Source organism: Hyperolius riggenbachi, chromosome 4, assembly GCF_040937935.1.
Source record: "Hyperolius riggenbachi isolate aHypRig1 chromosome 4, aHypRig1.pri, whole genome shotgun sequence".
In the NCBI taxonomy this organism is placed as follows: domain Eukaryota; kingdom Metazoa; phylum Chordata; class Amphibia; order Anura; family Hyperoliidae; genus Hyperolius; species Hyperolius riggenbachi.
In genome coordinates, this window is record NC_090649.1 from 116496156 (window position 1) to 116520762 (window position 24607).

The 24607-nt window shown below is 44.1% G+C and overlaps 1 protein-coding gene and 1 long non-coding RNA gene across 7 annotated transcripts in view; one reads left to right on the forward strand and one right to left on the reverse strand.

Annotated features, from left to right (window-relative positions):
* EPHB1 (EPH receptor B1) overlaps positions 1 to 24607 on the reverse strand; it is a 436698-nt gene that overhangs the window by 215191 nt on the left and 196900 nt on the right. The window lies entirely within an intron of this gene.
* LOC137571394 (uncharacterized) lies at positions 1439 to 9071 on the forward strand. The gene is made up of 2 exons (XR_011031352.1): positions 1439 to 1658; positions 8858 to 9071. It is a non-coding gene; the product is annotated as an uncharacterized lncRNA (long non-coding RNA).

Below are 24607 nucleotides of genomic sequence, written 5' to 3' on the forward strand. Positions count from 1 at the left end.
CAGGATCACCCACAAACTGAGCTCTCAGGTCTTTTGTGGGCACAGGAGAGTTTAAAGAGGCCCTGTAGTGACATATAGTAGAATGCAGGAAATTAATCAAAATACCCACTTTTATGGTATTTTTTCTGGTTTCAGCATGAGAAACACTTCCGGTATCTATATATTGTTGCATAGTAAATGTAGCCCAACCCTCCCAGTGATGCCTCGCTATGCTATTTAACTATGTGGAATTCTCCTCCTAAAGCATTCTGGGAGACCATGCGTTATTTTCACTGGCTTTGGAATTCTCAGAATCAAACATTCCGCAGAGCTACTCCTGACAGGACTAAAGATGTAGCCCCCTATGATAAATTTCATAACATAAATCAGGGATATTGTAAAAAAAAACAAAAACAATTTTATTAAATATGTTATTTTCACTATAGTTCTTCTTTAATGTAAAACTGAAGTGAGAGGTATATGGAGGCTGCCATATTTATTTCCTTTTAAGCAATACCAGTTGCCTGGCAGCCCTGCTGATCCTCTGCATCTAATACTATTAGCCATAGACCCTGAACAAGCATGTAGCAGATCAGGTGTTTCTGACATTATTGTTGAATATGACAAGATTAGCCACATGCTTGTTTTTGGTGTTATTCAGACACTATTGCAGGCAGTTAGATCAGCAGGGCTGCCAGGCCACTGGTATTGTTTGAAAAGGAAATAAATATGGCAGCCTCCATATTCTTCTCACTTCAGTCATCCTTTAAGGCTGCTTTCACATCAGGACGTTAAAATCGCACGTTACAGCATCCCCTAACGCAGAACAACTTACAGTAATGAAAAATCAATGGGCTGTTCACAGGTGCCCACGTCGCGTTGGAGTATAACGCTGCACGTTAAATAAAAGTGCAGCACGGTGTGCGTTATACTCGTATTTAGCTGCGTTACAATGTTTGCACATGCTCAGTAATGTTTTTTTTTTTTTTAAATGTGACGCGTGTGCCGTTTTCGTTCTATCAGTATGCGTCAAAAAGTATGCATCAAAAATACGCATCAAGAGATGAATAACGCAGTTCAATATAACGTCCAACCAAAACTAACATGTGTTGCGTTAGGGGCACGTTATGCGACCTTAATGTCGCATCAAACGCAACGTCTTAGTGTGAAAGAGCCCTTAGTCATAGTTCAGCCTTCAGTGTATTAAATGCATTTGATTGGGTGCCGAACTTGGATTATACAATGATTGACTGACTTGAAGGCCACCATTTGCGCTCACACAACCCTACAGATACACTTGGGACTGCTTCATTTTAGCACTTAAGTTAACATTACAGGTGTCAGAACAGACAGCCTGGAAACTGACAGCTCTGCAAATAATTGACTTTCTGGACAGTCCTCATAACCAGCTGCATTAGTCAATCCATAACCTTTTTGACCTCCAGTTACCCATAGGAAGTGCTGTCTCATATTGGGCTTATCTGTCCATCACTGTCTGTCCTGATTCTTTATGTGTGGTTCATCTCATTCCACACACCATATTATTCCCATGAGAGGAGGGTCATGTGACATATATGGGAGATGGGATGGGTCACTGAGGGACACAAATGCCACCTCATCAGCTGGCAGCCTGCATATGGTCTCCAGTCTCTTCTCCCGGCTGGCCAGCTGCTCTCTAGGTAATTCTCCTCCGTTATACTGTCATCTCTCCTCACTGTCATCGTCATGCCAATTAACCTGTTAAATAGGAGCGAGAGGAGGGCCAGTGAGATGGCAGCAGCCCATTTTGATGTATTCCTCCCTCTGTCCAACAACGGTAGCAGCCAGCTTGCTGCGTAAACACAACTTTCATCAATAATGCAAACCAAAGAAAACGTATGGATTATTCACTCTGTGCTTCCCCCATCTCCACAGTGTGGAATTATTTAATAGTAGCCTGCCACTTATCAGGCAACATTTACAGCAGCCAGCGAGTGTATCATTCCCACTTTATAGACCATATTGCCGCTTTCTCCACAGATGCAAAAAAGAGATAATAATCCAATAATAAATTAATGAAGCTGTTTGACTGAGCACTTCACCGGCTGGAAATTAAATTGGACTAAGTAACCCCACTTGTGAATAGAAACACATATCTCAGTATGGTTTCCATGGCAACCATAGCATAAATACGATTGTTATTATTAATGTACATTCCGGTCAAACGTGACGATTTGCCATTTAAATTCAGGTGAAGGAGCCTGCCTTCTCGGATAGCTGGTAAAGTGGGTATTATTCACTATTCACTGTGAGGTGTTTGATAGACTAGATGTGTAAATTGACTAAAATATGGTATCAAAGGGAAATCTGTTAGATGCTGAGGCCTTAATCAACTAAAAAAAAAATATACACATTGATTAGTAAAGCAGTTTTTTGTGTGCATAAGGGGGGTTTGGGTGGTGGCATGTGATCAGTGACAACATAGCTTTTTGCTGTTCCACACTGTACAGCAATGGGGACATTTTTTGTTTTTTGGTTAAAAAAAGGTAATCAGCACCAAACAATGTTACACAATAGCTGCTTAATAGAAGGCCAGGCCAATAGTCCTCCACTCAAACCAATAGTAAATTCAGCACTGTTTTGTAAAAGACCTTTCTAGTAATACACCTTCGTGCCCAGATAACTTCAATGACCAAGATCAGTAACAAGTAAATCAGCGGTCTGGTAATGCGGCAACAGGGTAATATGTATAGCGCCACACCCAGCTAGTGACGTACTCCCTGCTGGGCAGCACGGTGGCATAGTGGATAACTATCTCTTGCAGTGCTGGGTCCCTGGTATGAATCCCAGCCAGGGCACTATCTGTACAGAGTTTGCATGTTTTCCCCGTGTCTGTGTTGGTTTCCTCCGGGCACTCCAGTTTCCTCACACATCCCAAAAAACATACTGAAAAGTTAATTGGTTTCCCCCTAATTCTGGCCCTGGCCTACCATACATACTGTACTTTATACAATACATACATAGACATATGACTATGGTAAGGATTAGATTGTGAGCCCCTCTGAGGGACAGTTAGTGACAAGACAATATACTCTGTACAGCGCTGCGTAATATGTCGGCGCTATATAAATACTAAATAATAATAAGCGCTGCGTAATATGTCGGCGCTATATAAACACTAAATAATAATAATGCTGGGCAGGAAGTACATCACTGGGATTCCTGTTGGTCCGCACATACACGCCAGGTCAAACCGCGCTCCCTTTGTGCACACCTACTGCGTCGCCTATTGACTTACATTACTGCATAATGCATGCGGTAGGCACAGATCATGCGGTAATGCGCTTGTGTTGGGATTTCAATGATTTGGATACTTTCGTCACACCACGTTGCATTTCGTGAAGTGTCTTCATAAATTTGCATGGCCCTTGCAGCAGGGATGCAGCGGGAAAGAGTAACGCAAGGCAACGCAGCGCAAGAGGCCTCAAAACTGCATTTTGATATATGACATGCTGGAATTTGTAGTTCTACAGCAGCGGTTGACTGGCCGCTTATCATCAACTCCCACCTTTTATTCCCCCCCCCCTCATTCCTTAGATTGTAAGCGCGCAAGGGCAGTGCTCTCTTCCCTTTTGTGTCTTGGAATTCCTTACAGGTAGTCCCCGACTTACGAACGACCCGCCGATACGAATGGCATGGATTCTGTGTTTCCACGGAAACAAGTCAAAACATTTTTTTTTTCAAATTGTAGTTTTGTAGTTCTTGTAATTTTTGAGACAATCGATTTTTAAAAAGTCAAAGAAAAAATGGCTTTTAACCACTTTACCCCCACTGCTGCGGATATCTCCATCCCTTTTTCCATCCTTTCACCCCTCGGGACGGAGATATTCGCACCTCCCGCGCTACCGCCGCTGTCCGCTCGCTCGTGCGCGCGCTCCCGCCGATCATGCACGACGACGCCCGCTCGGAGATCAATGAACGGGAAAAACCGTTCCCGTGCGTTGATCTAAGCCCCCGCAATGATCAGCTGCTTCTACGAGAAGCACCGCTATCATTGTGATTTTCCCAGCCTCATTGTGCTTCCTGCAAGTGTACTTCCGGACGCTTGCAGGTTGCATGAACAAAAAAATCGCTGTGGCCATCTTGTGGCGAAATAGTAAAACTACACCGTAAAGCATTTTTCATATACACATACATTAGTTTTACACAATAAATTAACTCATTACCTCCCACACTCCCCAATTTATTTATTTTTTGTAATTTAAAAAAAAATGACAATGAAAAAAAAAACATAAACAGTTACCTTAGGGACTGAACTTTTTAAATATTTATGTCAAGAGGGTACAACACTTTTACTTTATAAACTATGGGTGTAACGATTGTGGAATTCTCTCCGTGATCAGCGCACAAGACGTGCGCTGACACTGCAGAAATCCTCCACAAGCGTGTAATTTGAGGGAACCCAGCAAAAGGTGCAACGCACCTGTAGAGGGAAATTCCTGTCGGCAGGTGGAGCTGTGGAGTGCAGAGGAACAGCTCCTCTGCCTGGCCACAGACGCCAGACAGGAATTGCACGAAGGGAAGAAACGCAGGGCAAGATAGCCCTGAAAGAGAGAGATCAAAGCGACAGAGGGTATGTGTGTCCACCAAACTAGTCGCCACCCTGCGACGATGAACACACAACCATGAAGACAAAGTGAGAAGGCAATCGCTAGAGATGGCGATTGCTAACAGCGACACAAGACCGAATAAGCACAGATGAGGAATGTATGTATGTCCACCAATCTAGCCGCCACCCTGCAACGGCGGACACACAACAAGGGAAACCAAGTGAGAACGCAATCGCAAGAGAAGCGATTGTGAAAGAGAATGAGCACAGGGACAGATTGTATGTGTGTGCACCAAACTAGTCGCCAACCCACGACGGTGCATATACAACAGCAGATATGAAGTAGGAACGCAATCGCGAGAGATGCGATTGCCCGAGGTGACACAAGGCTACAGCAAGGCAGAGCACGAGAGTAGCAAAGGCACAGCAAATAATACAATGAGAAGATAAGGAAAATAACAAACGCTAGCTAAACGCGAACACCGCACTCATTCGCAACAGTGCACGTGTTTATGCGCGGTCTCCGCGTGTTAAGCACAACAGAGACAAGCACACCTAACTAACCACCAACAGACAAACATGAAACAGAGGACGCGAGCGCTTGCTTAACGGTTACCTCACCGAGCCTCCAGCAAGCGTTCGTAGCAGACAAGACAGATACACGAAAAACAGGAATAAGTGAGAGAGACGGATCCACAGCACTAGCGCAAGGCGAGTGCGATCCAGGCAAGACAGATTAGAGGAGATAGCTGGTAGCAACCGCTGCTCCAGCTATACTCCAAGAACAAAGATCAGAATGACTTCCTGTCGGCCACCGCTGGGACAGAACAATCGCAACAGACAAACAAAACAGATATGCAATCCTAACTGCACTAGGGAAACTGCCTAGTGCAGTTCCAAGAATTACTCTAAGCTAATCTTCAAGCAATGAGCAAGGCTGACACTCCAGGAGTGTTCCACAGGACTAACCCTTATGACCAGCAAAGGACTCTGGGAAACATAGCTCTTTATACTGCCAGTCATCAAAGGAGGCAGGTAGGGGATTTGCATAACGAGTGTATGCAAATTCCTCAGCAGCAGAACAGACCAGAAACTTGTAATGGAAAGACAGGTCTCTCTTGCAGAGACCTGCAGCTCACAGACTAGAGGTCACCTCAGTTGTGAAGTGGTTAATTTGTATAAGCAAGTACAGAGGGCAGAGGTGACACAGAGGGGGACACTGGAGGCACAGGGGGGCACAGAGGAGGTACAAGGGACAGAGATGGCACAATGTTCCGACTTAAGAACAGATTCAGGTTAAGAATGAACCTACAGTACCAGAACAGCTTCTGTAACAAAAAACACCTGGAAAACCGCTCTGATCTAGTGCTTTTCAGAGCTGTTTTCCGCTTTCCTATACTTTAACATTGAGGCAGAAACGCCTCAGAAATCTCAAAAATGCTGCAGCCCTTGGGTTTTTTTGTGAAAAAAACGAGCCGCTCTGGTGTGCACCATCCCATTCACTTTCATTAGCCAAGCGGTTTCCCCCCTGCAAGCGTTTTAAAAAACGCTTCAGAACCGCTCTGGTGTGCACCAGCCCTTACTTTGTACAGCACCACGGAATATGTTGGCACTTTATAAATCAATAATAATAACTTTATATAATAAAAAATGTACTCCTCCCCAGTGTGAAAAGATCTGTCAGGTTGTTAGAAGCGAGGGACACAGCCAAGTCCTATTTGAAACTCTATTAATATGATTACTTGGCTGCACGTCTGCTAGTTGATAGAGCGGCGCAGCGACCTTGCTCCTTGTCGCTCTGAATACACTGGGGTGACGTTCGCGCAGCACCTGGCCTCTCTTGCTCCCTCACCTCCCACAACTTGTCACCTATTTAACATTTCAATGTGGTGACATAAGGGCTCAATAACCCACAGGGTCAATAATTCATTAACGCGCAGAGTGATTAATGGCGGCAGCTAAGGGCTGGTAAAGGCGGAAGGAAAGCGGGCGAAGTCTCGATATCAGCGTCCATCTATCCGGGTGACCCTGCCACAAGGTTGTCGGGATTAATGGAGAGTCGATGCGAGGGGGGGGGGCAGTATGTTAAGCGGAGCCCCTAATAGCTCTGCCAAAGGGGTCCCAAGAGGGAACGGGCTTTAAGTGCAAATGGGAATTACATTGGGAATATGTGCATCTTAATGTGACTCCATAATAAGCTCTCAGCCATAGGAGAGCATGTTGGTGACAGTTCCGTGTGTGTACAGGCCGGTGACTTACCATTGTACTCGCTATCCCTCAAAGTGAAAGATCGCATTAGCAAAATACATATGCATGCTCGCCGAGGAGGGGGGATCTGTACATTTATATTCTAAATGCGCAATATGTGCGCCGCTCCCAGAGCGCGATCATAAATTCACCGTCCAACCAACAAATCCTACACCGTGTATTGCGGGCTGAATGAATAAAAATGATAATCAGGTCAGCGTGGTGGGGGAAGGGGATTAGGTATGATGCTCTAGTGGGAAAAGAAACACAATATTATTTGCATGTTTTTACCCATGTAGTGCAGTGGCTTCATTTTGAAGAAATGTGCTTTTTTTATATATAGGTAATAGTACGGAGTAGCACATGTATTCTCAGTAGTATCTACTATAATGTTACTCTTTACAGTGCAAAATGGAAAGCAGCTGCATGCCTATAACGAAGTACAATCAAAATAGCTTTAAATGAGTCCTTTATTAATTGTCCTTGCTTAAAGGTGCCCACGATTTTTCCTGCAACATACAGAGCACACCACTTAACCTGAGATTGCGATTTATGCCGCAAAACGCATTGTTTGAAGTGCTTATTATAATAAATCAAAATTGTATATTTATACCATTGAGAATATCCTTACTTAAAGAAGAACTTCAGCCTAAACAAACATACTGTCATTAAGTTACATTAGTTATGTTAATTAAAATAGATAGGTAATATAATCTCTTACCCACCCTGTTTTAAAAGAACAGGCAAATGTTTGATTTCATGGGGGCAGCCATTTTTTTGGTTAAAAGGAGGTGACAGGGAGCATGAGACACAGTTCCAACTGTCCTGTGTGCTGATCACCCCTCCCAGTTGCTAGGCAACGTGAACAACAACATAGGAGATCCCATCATGCTTTGCACAGCATCAGGGAAAAAAAGCCTGTTTTCTTTGATGAGTGGAGCTTAGCTAAAAATGATGCTTTGGTAAGAAAAACAAAGTTCTGATGCTGTGAAACTGTTAAAGAAACACCAAGCCTTTTCAGTTCTGCTGAGTAGATTTTTAGTCCGGAGGTTCACTTTAAAGGACCAATCAACAGCAAATCTCTTAGGCTTCGCTCACATTGCGTTCTGCTCGCACTCGCCCTGAGTGATTTGTTTTTTTTTCAAATCACTCTGCTCTGCGTGTTATAAGCGCTTTTGTAAGCTCTTTAGCAGAGCAATTATTTAAATCACTTCCTGACGTCAGTCAGGAAGGCATAGTGTAAGCGCTTTTAGGGCGATTTGTACAAATCGCCTGTGCTTAAATAAATCCAAAAAAACGCCTCTAGTGTGAACGAGACTTGCATGGTCTATACAGGTGTTTCTTCATATTCCATTCATCGGTACTACTTTAAATGTACTGTACATAAATTGAGTAAAAATTGAATAAGAATTTTGCGAGACATTTTTATGAAATTGTACAAAATTGTATGAAAATGGTATGAAATTTGAACAAGTTGCATGAAAATTGTATTGAAGTTTTTATAGAAATTGTACAAAATTCATTCAGAATTTGCATGAAAATTGTCTAAAAATTGTATGAGAACTATAAGAACCCGCACAAAAATTGTATGATATCTGTATTGTATACAAATTGTATTAAGATTGTATGAAAATTGCCCAGAGATTGTATAAAGATTGTACTGGAATTCCATGAACATTGTTTGAAATTGTATGAAAATTGTATAAACATTGTATGAAAATCGCTTGAAAATGGCATACAAATCGCAGATCGCAATTAGATGGCGATCTATTATCAATATTATAGTTGTTGGTAACAAAAAGATAAAAATGACGTATCACCTAATCTTGTGTTATATTCTGATTATTCAATTATGCAATGTATGTAAAAGGTTCACTTTTTATATTATTATTGTTGTTCTTATGATGTAAAAACTCTTTTGAAAGTTAATATGTCATGAAAATGACTGTATGTTATTTGAAAAATCCCAATAAAAACTATTGTAAACGGTTAAATGTACTGTACATATCTGTTTATAACCTGACTTTTTCTTTTTGCATCTAGGCCGGAGTCGCACTTTAACCTACAAACAGTACACCCTCGCTTGCTATGAAAGTTTACTAACATTTCCAGCTGAAAGAAAGTTAAGACAAAAGCTGCGGCGCCAGGGGAGTGCTGTAAGGCATAGGAAGGGTTAACAGCCCACACGGTGACATCTGCTGAACACGGAACGCTTTCTGCCCATAATTGGTAATTAAAAACCTTCATTAAAAGTTCATTGAGCTAATCTAAAATGGTTTTACAAAGTTTATTCTTGGATGCCTGCCTTGTGAAATTATGACAGCACTTAATAAGAATCTTGCTTTAAAAAAAAAAAAAAAAAAATTATGTTGTAGTTTTCCTGTCCCTTCTTCTAACTGCAGCTGCGTAATAAAGTGTGTACTGTGTGTGTGTTGTGTGCTCGCCCCTCACAGAGCTACAGAAGGTATCACAGAAGAAGAGCTGCTTTGTGATAAATTATAATATAATCATTTCTATGTGTTGTACAGCTAAGAAATAAAATATTAGGAACAGAGACATGAGTCTAATATTGTTTCCAGTACAGGAAGAGTAAAGAAACTCCAGTTGTTATCTATGCAAAAAAGAGCTGTCTTCTGAATTATTATTATTATCTCAACTATCAGTCACTGTATTTTCTTTTTCTCTCCAGAGGACAGTTCAAACGTTCACTAGCCTGCTCTGTGAAATAATTTAGAATGCTGAGTAGTGTGTAAACTGCAAATATTAGAAAGTGATGTAATGTTATAAAAAACACTATATAATGGAAAATAAAAATATAAGAATATTTTCTTTGCTACTAATGTTCTAGTAATTATCCGTACTACACAACCAGTTCATCATATCATAATTTTTTTCGCATCAGTGTCTCTTTAATCCCTTTCTGAAGTTTTATCCTAACCTTGCCCTAACACTTAAACACCCACCCCCCACCTCCCACCAAAGCATAGGATTACATTCTCCTAACTAGAGAGATATGGTCTCACTGCTATAGCAAATATTTAGCATTGCTGTAGAATTCCGGTTGACTTCGCAAGCAACCGACAAGCACATACAGTATATCTGGCATTAGGCAATCCTTGCCTGTGCCAGATGAATGAAACTCCATTGCATTCGTTTCAAAAAATATATATAAATGAATCATTAAAGGCTAGTTCAGATGGACAGCTGTCGGTGTCCTTGTTGTTTACTGATGGGATTTACTACATCCGGCATTGAGATGAATGGAAGCAGTCATCTCAATGGCAAAGAACCAGCACATATCAACTGGGCATGTGCAAGTTCATAAACTAGCACATGCCCAGTGTAAATCTGTGAGTTCATGGCACGGGCACTTCCTGGCCTGTAGTCTCCAGTCACAGAAATAACTGCCCCCAGAACAGAGGAGCAGGGGACCCTGGGGGTCACGTGACCCTGTAACATATTGCTATTCTAGTAAAACACAAGACTGAAGGCTGAAATCACTCAGTTCAGGTGCCCTTTAATTAACTCATTTTCTAATAAAATGCTTTTGTAAAACATGTCTCTGAACTGGGCATTTAATAATCATAGGTAAATATTTTACAGCAGTAATTACGCTGTTATAAAATAATTAAAGTGTTGCTTTCTGCAAACAGCAGTATTTAATCATTAAAATTCATTTTTATACAAATCCTCCGCTTATTAGAACATCAGCATTAAAGCATCTTCTCTTTTTTCCCACTAATAAAACATTTATTGTGCAAAATAACGGAAAATTGTTACTTACCTATCCGTAATTTTCCTTTCCCGATGCCTCTATGTCATCACACGAATGGGTAGATGCCCCGCCCACTCTACCCCATAGGACGTCATTATTTATAAATTTGCATACCTCTCCTGCCCCCCCCCAGTCTCGTCGACCTCGGACTCACCGAAGTTAACAAGAAGGGAGGGCATTGTGTGATGACATAGAGGCATCGGGAAAGGAAAATTACGGATAGGTAAGTAACAATTTTCCGTTTTCCCAATGCCTTATGTCATCACACGAATGGGAATTAACTAGGAAATGAAGGGAGGGAGCTAGAATGCTGTCACACAAAATTTTAATGGTTGTTAACATTTACATAATGTCCACTAAACTTTAGCAGAACTAAGAACAGTTTTACCAAAAACTGCAGAGGAATGAGACGTTACATCAAGTCTGTAATGTTTCATAAATGTGTTTATGTTTGACCAATTGGCAGCCTGGCATATCTTCTCTGCTGATACCCTGTTCATTGCTGCCCATGATGTCGATACACTACGGGTCGAGTGTGCGACAATCTGTTGTGGAGGTTCTAGTCCAGATTTTGTATAGGCCATCTGTATAGTTTTTACAAGCCAGGAGGCTACAGTTCTCACTGAGGCTGGCTGACCCCTCTTGTAGCCTGCTGGTATGACCCAAAGTCTTTCAGTTGCCCTGAAATCCCTTGTTGCATTAAGGTAAGCTCTAAGCGTTTCTGAAATATCCAAAGGATGGACTACTCCCGTATCCTCCTGAAGTAACACCGGTAAGGTCCAGTCCTGGTTTAAATGGAATGTACTGGTCACTTTGGGAATAAAACTCTGGACTGGTCGCAGGACTACTCGATCCGGGAAGAAAGTAAGGTACGGCTCGTCACAACCCAGTGCTTGTAGTTCAGAGACTCTACGGGCAGAGGCCATTGCTACTAAGAATATTGATCTCAGCGTTAAATTCCATAACGTGCATTGTTGAAGTGGGAAGAATGGCTCCTTTGCCAGAGCCTGCAGCACTAGCGGTAAGTCCCACTTTGGGAACAGATTTCTCTTTGGTGGTCTTAATTTCATGACTCCCTTAACAAACTGTTTTATTAGTGGATTCAATGCCCAAGGAGTTCCGGTGACTGCTGAAACTGCTGAAATGTGGCTTTTAATGGTATGGAAAGCCAAGCCTTTCTCCACTCCTTGCTGTAAAAATGCAAGTAACTGGTGAGGTTGTGAGGAAAGGGGGTCGAAGCCCTCCATCTGCGCAAATTCATTATATCTGTTCCAAACACGTGTGTAGGTTGCATTGGTCGTTGGTTTCCTGGCACATAGCAGCGTCTCCACTACTGCTGGGGAGCATCCTAGTGTCTGTAGCCTTTTCCCCTCAATATCCAAGCCCTCAGATTTAGTCTCTGTGGATCCGGATGGTAGATTGCCCCCTGTTGGAGTAGATCCTCTGTATTCGGGATAGGTAGAGGACATTGTAACTTCAGCTCCCACAGGAGGGGGAACCAAGGTCGATTCGGCCAGAACGGGATTATTGCTATTATAGTGACTCTCTCTCTCATTAGTCTTCTTAATAAATGTGGAATCATTGGTATTGGAGGGAATACATATCCCACTCTGAAATTCCATGGTGCTGTTAATGCGTCCGTCGCAATTGCCTGTTTGCACGGAAACCTGCTCATGAAGGTAGTGCATTTGGAGTTGAGTTTCGTTGCCATCAGGTCTATCTGTGGGTTCTCGAACTGGTTGCATATCCAGTTGAAAGCTTGTCGAGATAGGCTCCATTCGCAGTTGTCTATCTTGTTTCTGCTTAGGTAGTCCGCCTGTACATTCTCTGCCCCTGGGATATACACTGCATTTATGTCCCATAAGTTCTGCTCTGCAAACTGGAATATTTCTTCGGTCTGGCGAAGAAGTTGCAAGCTCCTTGTGCCTCCCTGTCTTCTTACGTATGAAACTGCAGTGCGATTGTCCATTCGCATCAGGACCGAATTCCCCTGAATCGCTGTTTGAAAGCTCAATAATGCCTGTAAAGCTGCTCTTAGTTCTAGAATGTTTGCGGGGGTCTGATCCTGGGGAGTCTGCCACACTCCCTGGGCTGAAAATTTCAGGAAATGCGCACCCCATCCTGTCTTGCTCGCATCTGAAGTAAGAATGATCTGAGTGTCTGGTTGGATCATATGGCCCCTCATCAGATTGGAATGGACTGTCCACCAGTGTAGACTGTTCTTCATAGATGTAGTTATTGTAATCACTTGAGACATGTGCTTCTTCCTCCACTGCTGGAGGAAACCCCACTGAAAACAGCGCATGTGCCACTGCGCCCACCTGATCATTGGAATGGTCGATGTTAAGTAGCCTATTATGCTCAAGCACTGTCTCGCTGTTAGGGTCTGTGCTGACAATGTTTGTGATACTCTCCCAACAAGTGTTCTCCTCTTCTCCTCTGGTAGTTGTATGCGATTCTCCTTCGTAAGGAACTGTGCTCCCAGGAATGTCATGTTTTGAGAAGGTTCTAGTCGACTCTTGGCAAAGTTTATCTTCCAACCATAGAGTTGTAGTGTCTGTATTAAGGTCTGTTTGTGTACCAACAGTGTCTGTTGATCTTGGGCAAGTAATAGTAGGTCGTCCAGATACTGGAATAAGCGAAGACCCTTCGTTCTCAGAAGTGCTACCAGTGCTACTAGAATCTTCGTAAAGGTTCGCGGAGCAGTACTTATCCCGAAAGGGAGACACCTGAACTGATAATGTGTCGAGCCTACTGCGAATCTTAGATACTTTTGGTACTCTGGATGGATGGGGACATGTAAATACGCGTCCTCCAGGTCCAATGAAAGCATCCAATCTGAGACCATCATTGATCTTGCTATCGTCTGTAAAGTCTCCATTTTGAATCTTGCCAGTCGAATCTGTCTGTTTAATCGTCTGAGATCTAGGACTGGTCGCCAGTCTCCTGTCTTCTTCCGCACGAAAAATAAGGGGGAATAAAATCCCTCGCCTTTGGATATGTCTGGTACCTGGACTATTGCCTTCTTGAGTAATAGTGTTTCGATGTATTGTAGTAGGATTAATCTCCTGTCCTCCGTTGTTGGGATCTTTGTGGAAGTGAAGTGATTTCTCGGAGGGCCTCCCCTGAACTTCCATTTGTGCCCCTGTGTTATTGTTCTGGTGACCCACGGGTTGCCTATATTGTCCGCCCAAATCTGCCCGAACTCCTGAAGTCTCCCTCCAACCGGACAGATCGTGGCGGAGACACTGTCAAAAAGACTTTTGCTGACCCTGAGTGCTTGACGCTGTTCTCTGTTTGTTAAATCTTTGTAGAGTAGTTTGTGAGGACTGCCAGTTTCTCCGATACTCCCGTCCGGGTTTGTATGTACGAGCATTTCTATACTTTGGCTGTTGAAATCTTGTTTGTTGAAATGGTGGTTTTCTATTTTTTTTATCCTGAGGTATGAGTCCCGATTTACCACCCGTAACTCTCTGAATGGCATTGTCCATTTCACTTCCAAAGAGGTTCTTGCCATCATACGGGATCTTGCACCAGTCCATCCGTGAAGCAGGATCCGCTGACCACGCCTTCAGCCAAAGGGCTCTCTTGGCCACAACAGAATAGGCCATGGTTCTGGCAGTGCCTCTAATTATATCTATTGCAGCCTCTCCGATAAAGTCTGCAGTCAACTTTAAGTCGTCCAGTGCTGCAATAATCGTGTCCTGGTCCGCACCAGATCTCAAAGCATCTTCAATGTTTAGAGTCCATGATTTCAAGGCCTTGGCGATCGAAGTGAGCGCCACCGCCGGTCTAGTTGCTCCTCCTGAACTAGTATAGATCTTTCTTAATTCGCTGTCGATCTTTCTTTCAAGGGCATCTCGAAAGGAACCGGTATTCTCTCTTGGTAGTGTAGTAGGTTTAGCTAACCTCATCACGGAAGCATCCACCACTGGAGGATCATCTAACCTCTTAGCTTTCTCCTCATCTATCGGATATAGTTTGGAAAGTCTGTTACTTAGAGGAGGCTTTCTTTCAATTTTTTGCCATTCTTCATCGATTACTTCCGCAATCTCATCCATGAAGGGAAATGGCGTGACCTTCTTCTTTAACTGGGAATAGTATTCTTTCTGCTTCTTAGCTTCTGGCTCCTCTGTTTCTTCTTCCCATTGTATCGCCTCGCGTACAGCGCAGACATAGGGCTCAACTAATGCAAAGTCAAATCCTGTCATTGTGAGGTCCTCAGTTAGTGGTAGTGGTTGCTGTTCTTTCGTCGCTCCTGAAGGTTGTGATGGGAGTGATGCTAAGTACTCCTTCATGCAGTCTTGGACTGCCTGCTTTATTAGGTCCGATACATCCACCGGAGGTTGCTGCGATTCTGTAGACATTTCTGCGAAGCATCTCTCACAAACCGTCTTGCCCGGTATAACGTCTCTATTGCAAGCCCAACATCCTTTTCTTCTTGGACTTCGCGATCTTGACCTATATCTTCTAGGCGAGCGACTCCTGTCTCGGTAATAATACCGAACAGGGCTTCTCCTTTTAGATCTTGATCTTGATCGGCTTCTCGTGCTCTTCTTCTTCTTGCTGCGGTGTTTCCTAGGACTGAACAAAATATGCCTGTCAGTCATGCACTCAGCGTTGCGGGCAAAAGAACCTACCTGCATTCCCCCTACCTTTCAGCCCGACGCTGGTTTGAGGTGCCTGCTGTGGAGTCCATAGGAACAGCTGAATGAGCTGAAAGGAAAGAATAGGGTTCAGAGTAGAAGGAATAATGCAATATAGGTAAACTTCTAGCCTACGCTGGCTGCCACCTACTTGCTGCTTTTGGTACTGAAGGCGTATGCTGAGCCTCCTCCGCACCGCTCTGTCCAGGAGCCTGGGCGCCACTCTCCCCCTCCATTCCGACCGTCAGCACGGAAGACGCCGTGTCTGATGGTTTAAATCCTCCCCGCTCGCGCCCCACGCCTCTCCAGCCCAGTCTGGCCAATCGAGAAGCGGGTTGAGGTCGCTACCTCACTTCCGGCGGAAATCCGGAATCCGGAAGTCTCCGTGGAGCGCAGAGGAGACGCTGAGGCGCACGCTAAGACGGCGCTCGTCGGGGAGAGCGGCGAGGCTGCACAAGGGAACAGATCTAAAGAAGGAAGAAAGGAAAGCAAGGAAAAGACTCCACAGCTACGAGGGCGCATTTAGCGGCCATCAAGTAAGTTTGTTCGGGTAGTGCTCCAGATAATTTATATCTTTAAGAGGCTCACCCGGGCTGCCTGACACCAGCAAACTAGCAGCCCTACCCCAAACTAATTTATAGTATACAGGGTTTACACTGGCCGAGGCCACCAGATCAAAAATACTGTAAACACAGTAGGTAGGGGGAAAAAATAAAAATGATGTGGCCAATAAATAACCTCCTTTATACCTACGTCCATGAGGTGAGTTCCGAGGACGAAAAAAAGACTGGGGGGGGCAGGAGAGGTATGCAAATTTATAAATAATGACGTCCTATGGGGTAGAGTGGGCGGGGCATCTACCCATTCGTGTGATGACATAAGGCATTGGGAAACGAGTATGACATTTTTATCAAATAAATTGCATGAAGATGCTATATAATTAAAGGTAACTTGAAGTGAGAGGGATAAGGAGGCTGCCTTTTTCATTCCCTTATTAAAAAAAAAAAAAGCTTCCTTAGGCCTTATTCACACCTAAAATCGAAAATGCAAATGCAAGCATTTCGCGTTTTAGTGCGCTTCCCCCCCTCCCGGCGCTCCACTGCGCACTGCATTTCTGGTAAAAGCACTTTTCCAGAGCGGTTTTGTAATCCACTCCCTGCCGCAGGAAGTGAACTCTTTGACCCGGAAAAGAATAAATACAATGTATTTATTCTTAAAAAATGCTTGCGCAATTGCTGCACAAAGCGATTTTGCGTTTTTCCTGTACCTTCCATTGAGGCAAAATCGCCTCAAAAATGGTACAGGCACCGCTGCACGCACAGCGCACGGCCAACGCTGATATGAACCTTCTCATAGACATTCATTGCACAGGCGTTTTGTGGGCGATTTTAAAAATCGTCTGTACTTAAAAAAAGGTTGAAAACACCCCTAGCGTGAACCAGCCCTCATTCCACTCACTTCAGGTTTCGTTTAACACATATACATGGTTAATGAGATGCAAATAGTTCTGATGCTAATCTTATGCAAATAAATGCAACTTGAAAACCGACCAATCAGATACCGCAGTAACAGCATTTGATTTTTTTTTTTTGTCAATTTTTAAGCTATATAAATTTTGCAAAAAATAAGCATGAAGAACTGCATCAGATGCCATCAGCTCTGAATTATTTGACCATCAGATTTCCTAACAGTGCATATGTGTGAAGTTGAAGGCGTAAATTAAGTGAACTGTAGTGATTCAAAAATCATCCAACTCTGACTCCTCAGTTTATGAAACCAGACACACTAGTTAGTACGTGGAGTTTGCACCAACTCCACTTACCAGGGCTGTGGAGTTTGTAGAAAAATCATCCGACTCCTCTGTTTATGAAACCACTAACTCCAACTCCAGGTACCCAAAATTGCTCTGACTCCTCAACTCCGACTCTAAATACTTACAAGCACTGTGGAATTGGTACAAAAATCAACTGACTCCTCAGTTTATGAAACCACCAATTCCGACTCCAGGATTCCGACTCCACAGCCCTGGAGACAGTGGTGATCTATGTGGAGGAACATGACAGTGACCACTGACATGGTTATTTAGCTCTGCCACTCACAAAAAAAGCATCACCCATGGCCTGTTTTTGCAATCAAACCTTACAGTATATAACTCTGCCATGTATTTTGCCTTTGCTGAAAATCTGTCAGACTAGTATAAAACACACTGCGCGGTGTACTCAGCCGCTAAAACGAGGTAGATGTGGACCTTTACACATCCCACAGAGCAGCAAATAGATTTTCCTCCTATCTTTAATAACATTACCCCATTATCTGCTCTACCTCATCAATTCTGCCCGCCGTTCCGCTGATATGGCAAAAGCAGAGGAAAGAAAGTGATCTTTATTTAATGAATATAATAAACGCGCAGTGCAGTTAGTGGACATAATAATATTAGAAGCTTAATTCAAATTACATATTAACCTCTGCGAAGGTTTAATACTTATAATTGCGATGATTCGTGCTAAATTGTTGGCGTCGGTTCAGGCGTGGGCAAAATATCTATTAAATTTCACTATTGTTAACTTAAAATTAGAAACTGAAGTGGGGGGGAATTATTCAGCTATCATTACCTCATCCCTACAGCAACTACCAAACGCAGCACAGTTTTGGAAGATTTCGTTTTGTGTTTTATGTTTACAAAATGTGCTAGGTCATTTATGAACGAAAATCAGATTTGTTGTGAGGATCCGCTCGGCTGCCTGCGCAGGCAGGCAGCTTTTTGACCACTGTTCAGGTCTGCATTCTGCAGGTCTCTGGAAGAGAGACCTTTTGTCAGTTTTGCAGCTTGCTGCTGCTGAGGAATTTGCATACGTTGGTCATGCAAATTTCCTAGCCACATCCTCTGGAGGTTTGTACTATAAATACCATGTGATATCACAGACCTGGGCTGGTCATAACGGTTTGTCCTGTGAAACACTCCTGGAGTGTCAGCCATGCTTATTGTTTGAAGATTAGCCTAGAGTAATTCCTGGGACTGCACTAGGCAGGTTCCCTAGTGCACTTAGGATTGCATATCTGTTTTGTTTGTCTGTTGCGATTGTCCTGTCCCAGCGGTGGTCGACAGGAAGTCGTTCTGATCTTTGTTCTTGGAGTATAGCTGGAGCAGCGGTTGCTACCAGCTATCTCATCTGATCTGTCTTGCCTGGATCGCACTCGCCTTGCGCTAGTGCTGTGGATCCGTCTGATCTCCATCTCTCTTGCTGTACTTGGATCGCACTTGCTCTGGCGGAAAGAGCAGTGGATCCAGCTCGCTCTGTTTCTATACTTGGATCGCACTCGCTCTGGCGGAAAAAGCAGTGGATCGTATCTCTCACTTATTCCTGTTTTCGTGTATCTGTCTTGTCTGCTACGAGCGCTTGCTGGAGGCTCGGTGAGGTAACCGTTAAGCAAGCGCTCGCGTCCTCTGTTTCATGTTTGTCTGTCGGTGGTTAGTTAGGCGTGCTTGTCTCTGTTGTGCTTAACACGCGGAGACCGCCGTCGCAGGTTGGCGGCTAGATTGTTGGGCATACATACATTCCTCTTCTGTGCTTATTCGGTCTTGTGTCGCTGTTAGCAACCGCCATCTCTGGCGATTGCCTTCTCACTTTATCTTCCTGGTTGTGTGTCCGCCGTCGCAGGGTGGTGACTAGATTGGTGGACACACATACCCTCTGTCGCTTTGATCTCTCTCTTTCAGGGCGATCTTGCCCTGCGTTTCTTCCCTTTGTGCAATTCCTGTCTGGCGTCTGTGGCAGGGCAGAGGAGCTGTTCCTCTGCACTCCACAGCTCCACCTGCCGACAGGAATTTCCCTCTACAGGTGCATTGCACCTTTTGCTGGGTTCCCTCAAATTATACGCTTGTGGAGGATTTCCGCAGTGTCAGCGCACGTCCTGTGCGCTGATCACGGAGAGAATTCCACAATCGTTACATTTGTATAACAAGAGATATCTGTTTAGCTTGCCTGACATTCTCACGTGAAAGCATTGAGGCTCTGCCTATACAGAAGAGCTTCCTCACAGCGTTATTCAGCAAACAATTTTCAAAAGGTAGCCATACATCTAGCAATGATGGGCAGATTCGACCAAGAGACAAATCTCTCTCTGATTCTGATTAATGCTTGAAAAAAATATCTGTTTTCCCTTTTGATGTTGCATGTATATAAGCTGTCTGTACCACCAGCCTGCAAACTAACAGGATATAAGCCCGACGAAGGCTGAAAGGCCGAAAGCTTGCTTATTTTCATTCATTTTTAGTTAGCCAATAAATGGTATCATCCTGATTTAAAACTTCTTGCTTTTACTGATGGCTAACACGGTACAATACCCTACTGATTCTGATTAGAGAAAGATCTGTCGGCTGCCCATACACTGCAGGCCGATTCCTGCGAGCTTTCAGCATGAAATCACTCAGGAATCGTCTGAGATCACCGCATTGCAGCCCCCCCTCATGCAGTATACTTTACTTGTCCGTGTTCGCTGCTGGCTCCAGGCTTCGTCCACAATCTGCATATACGTGCCTCACATGGTTGCCGCCAAAAACATGGATGCGTGTGATGTCAAACATGCAACCACATTACTACGGCAACCACCAGTGGCGCATGCATGCATATTGCGGATGGAGCCCGGAGCTATCAGCAGACATGGACAGGTAAGGTAAGGCAAGGTAATGGTGGGGCATTAGGAAAGAGTTAACATTTAGGGAGGAGCTTAGGTGGTGTTGGGAAGGAGACTGATTACAGTTGGGCAAGCGATGGTGGGATAGCCCAGGCCACTGATTCCCATACCTCAAGCACAAGAGTTTTGGGAAACCCATTACTAATTCTTGCCAAAGTAATTATGCCAGCCCAGTACGTACCTTTCTTCAACAATACAACCAATGCAGTAATGGTAACAGCCAAACTTCACATCCTGTTGGCAGTTTGGGTAAACCCAGAAATCCCAGTGATGTATTTCCTGTACAGCAGGGACTACATCGCTGGGGCAGCCAGGGGCCAGCGCTATGCATATGACCCTCTCGGTGCATTCTGCTACAGGGTTATATGATTGAAATTTTGTTGTGGTGCGATGCGATAAGGGGGGGGGGGGACATGCAACGCAAACGTACAGGACAGGTGTAAAACCAGCCTAAAACTTCCCTGAAAAAAAAACAGGAGAAAAAATTACTGAATCAGAGCTATGGAGGGTACTTCCACAATCTGGAAGGCTACCGTTCACCCACACACCGGCTACAGGAAGAAAAAAGTAATGGTAAAAAAGTACTTCATCGGATGAGTTGACAAGCACTGCACCTTACTACACTTTCAAAGACAGCAGCGTGTGATCATCATTGCAAGGTAAGGTCAGAGATCAGCCAGGCTCCGGAGTCTGACAGCAGAAAGGGAAATACAGGAGGGCTACATCCATATGAAAGGCAGGAGACTTGTAACCAAGGGCTGAAGGGCATAACGGCAAGACAGGGAACGTATAAGAAATTAAAGGAGAGATGAAAGAAAGGGCTGCAGATGTATCAGAGAAGGGAGGGCCAGCCAACAAAGAGCAATTACTTTGATCTACTATAGAGGTAGAGGGGAAAGAAATCAATAAATAATTCAATTTCCCAGTGAATGAAGGCAGACCGCAGCGCTGAATGGATGAAAATGAATAAAGTCAACATCACCTTTGACTCTGACAAGACGATCCTACACTTAGAGATTTTCTCTCCCTATGAACATTTAATCTGTCAACAGTAAAATTGCCGGATTTAACCCTTCAAGCCTCCTTCTCACAATATGAGATGATAGAAAACGCATACAAAAATTGCAAATACGTACAGGGTTTCGTAAACGCTTTTCCAGCTGCCCCTTCACTACAGTTAATGATGGGCCGCATTATAGCATGCCACAAATCTCTCCTTCTGTGCCTGTCATAAACATAACATCGCAATGCATGTACTTGGAATTGGGGAGTTGTGCTGAATTTGGTGAAACGTATGCGGTACTGGGTGTTTGGAAGACAAGATATGAAACCGAGAGCCCAATCTGGTGTAGTAATTTCAGTAAATCTGAATATTTTTTATAAAAATGAGATTATACTCACAAGTAAGGGTCACCACACTGGCGACCACTGGAAAGGCAGGTGGGGAGAATTATCACCTGACCCCACTCAGGTCTAAAAAGTCGCTCTCTGTAGAAAGGAAGATATGGGGATACACCCCTCCACCAAGGGTGGACTAAATCAATGGTAAAACAAGGATAACAGAGGCGCCAACACAGGATAAAATTAGTTAAACCCGGTCTAAAAGGAGGGAAATGGGCGGATTCACCTCCCTCAAGTACATAAATGACCAAGCCAAAATAAGCCGTTGAAAGTACAACTGTATTTATTTAAAACAATTCTCCAAATATGATGCAACGCGTTTCAGGGGCCGATATCCCGCTTCATCAGGCAATTGAACAAGGAAAACAAAATTGTGGGTCAACAGAGGCACTTTGGCAAATCTATTGACCCACAATTGTGTTCTCCTTGTTCAATTACCTGATGAAGCGGGATGTTGGCCCGTGAAACGCGTTGCATCATATTTGGAGAATTGTTTTAAATAAATACAGTAATACTTTCAACGGCTTATTTTGGCTTGGTCATTTATGTACTTGAGGGAGGTGAATCCACCCATTTCCCTCCTTTTAGACTGGTTTTAACTAATTTTATCCTGTGTTGGCGCCTCTGTTATCCTTGTTTTACCAGCGGTACTGGGTGTGATAATCAGAATCAACTTTACTCGCCAAGTGCGACAGACGCCACACCCGGAATTTTTTGTGGACACACGGGAATTGGCATGGTGCAGATACTGCAAATAACAGCACCAACAACAAACATAGGCAGATAACAATTACATTGTGCACAACAAACCTGATAAAGCAACATATGGTACAGTCAATATACAATGGGGAACCAGAGGAGCTGGAGGAGGCTAGCAATAACATTGGGGAAGGGGCTTGAGTTGAGGAGGAGGACTGCTTGGGGAAGAAGGTGTTCCTGCACCTGGAGGTTTTGGCGGGGATGATCCTGTAGCGACGGTCTGAGGGGAGGAGGCTGAAGAAGCGACTGCTAGGGTAGGAGGGGTCATGTGTAATCCTGTTGGCCTTGGACCTCATTCTAGCTGTATGGAGGAGGTCCAGTGATGGTAGGGGTGACCTGATTATCTTCTCAGCAGCACTGTCAACTCTCTGGAGATTGTGCCCGTCCCTTACATTTGCCCCTGAGTACCAGGCAATGATGGAGGAGCAAAGGACCACTTCAATAATACTGGTCAGTAGCTCCCGCAACATTCCATACAAAAACATGTCGCTGCAGTCTGTAATGGGCACCATGTGAGTGCGAAGCCTAGAGGAAGAAACTGCTGGCAGAGCTGCACATTAGTAATCACTGAGTCACGATCACAGTGTGATAACAATGCAGCCATTATGGACAGGCAGCCTGTGCTATCGCTGTGGCAGTACTAATGGCAGCAGTCCACAGAAGAAGAAAAAAACACTGATTAAAATAGGACTTCAGCTTTATACATGTGAAAAGGACTGAGACATAAATAGTTTATCAAGGCTTGGCTCAAAGTTAAAATGTTATTGTACTTAATTTTAAGGGTGATCAATATACCTGCACTACAGATTTTACAATACTGGCATGCAAGTGATAAACTAGCTATAGTCAACTACTGCTCTGTTTAACCACTTGAGGACTGCAGTGTTAAACCCCCCTAAAGACCAGGCCTTTTTATTGTTAATTGGCCACTGCAGCTTTAAGGCCAAGCTGCAGGGCAGCACAGCACACAAGTGACCCCCCCTCCCTTTTCTCCCCACCAACAGAGCTCTCTGTTAGTGGGGTCTGATCGCCCCACCTTGTGACTATTTTTTTTTTTTATAAATATTTATGTTGGTGTTTTTTTTTTAATACACATCATTTTTGTTTTTTTTTCTAAACCCCTCCCCCTCCCCCCCAGCCAGCCAATCCTGCAATCGGCTGTCATAGGCTTCTGCCTATGACAGCCGATCGCTCTCGTCTCCCAGGGGGACAGCCGTGTCACTACTGCGCCTGCGCAGTACAGCCCGGAGGACGTCCGATGACGTCAGCGCGCCGGTGTGGGACGCAGAAGTTCCGGGCCTTGGAGCGCAGAAGAGCCCGACCTGGCAGCCGGCCTGGCCAGGTCGGGTCGGCCACCGGAGACCACCGGGAGCCTGCGGATCGGCGGCGAGGGCACCTCCTGCCTGCCACGGGCTGGAGGAAGCCCCAGGTAAGTGGAAATTGATTTTTATTTTTTACCCACCCTCCCTGAACCTTCCCTTTAAGTTTTTACTGTTTTATTGTTTTTGCTCAATGACACATTCATTGAAGTATGCCAAAGCTAAAATCTATGAACTATTGACCTATTATGAACTATTGGGTCACACTGTAGTAACTTCCTGTCTGAGTCAGAACTGAGTCAGCCACTTACATAGCTGATATTTAACTCTTTCAGGCAGAGAAAGAAAAAAAAGGAACACAGCACTGTACATACCCATGTCTATCTTATCATGTCACATGTCACCTCGGGTATCCTTTAAGGACTAGAGTCTTTTTTTCTTCTAATTAGGTACTGTGATCACCGTGATTGGCTCACAGTGATCACGCTCCTGATCGGCGTATCTGTCAATAGACAGCTTGAGTAAGTGTTGTGCAGCAGTGACAGACTGACGACAGTGACGATCACGTTGGGAGCACGTGACAGGAACAGATGAAATCTACATCCTGTCAGAGACTGAGAGGTACAAACAGGGTGCAGATTTCATCTACGGCGGCACGGAAAGGGTTAAAGGGAGTGTTTGAATTTAGTTTAAACACTAGAATCTGAGATTAGCATTGGTTTTCTTACTTATGTGTCTCCTAATAAGAAATACACATTTCCAACCCTTCCAGAAACATTGCAAACGGTATCTTAAATACAATGTATACTTGGACTAAGTCCATGAATACACCATCCAGATGTGTTCTGCGTTCCTTTCCATTCTGCATGTTCTACACCTACATAAACCTGTATATCCATTTACAATCTGTGACGATCAACACTAGGGCCCGTTTCCACTACAGCGAATCTGCGTGCATTTCCTGCATGCAGACTCGCACAAGCAATAGAAGTGGATGGGCCTGTTTCCACTTCTGCGGGATTTGTGCGGTTTGTCGTGCTGAAAAAATCTGCACGGCAGACCCATCAGAATTCGCACGCCGCACACGATTCGTCGGTAATATAACTAAATAGGAAAACCGCAAGCATTTTAGTCTTGCGGTTCTCCCGGCTTTTCCGCGTGCGTTTTTGTTTAAAAATCCATGTCAATGCATGCCGGC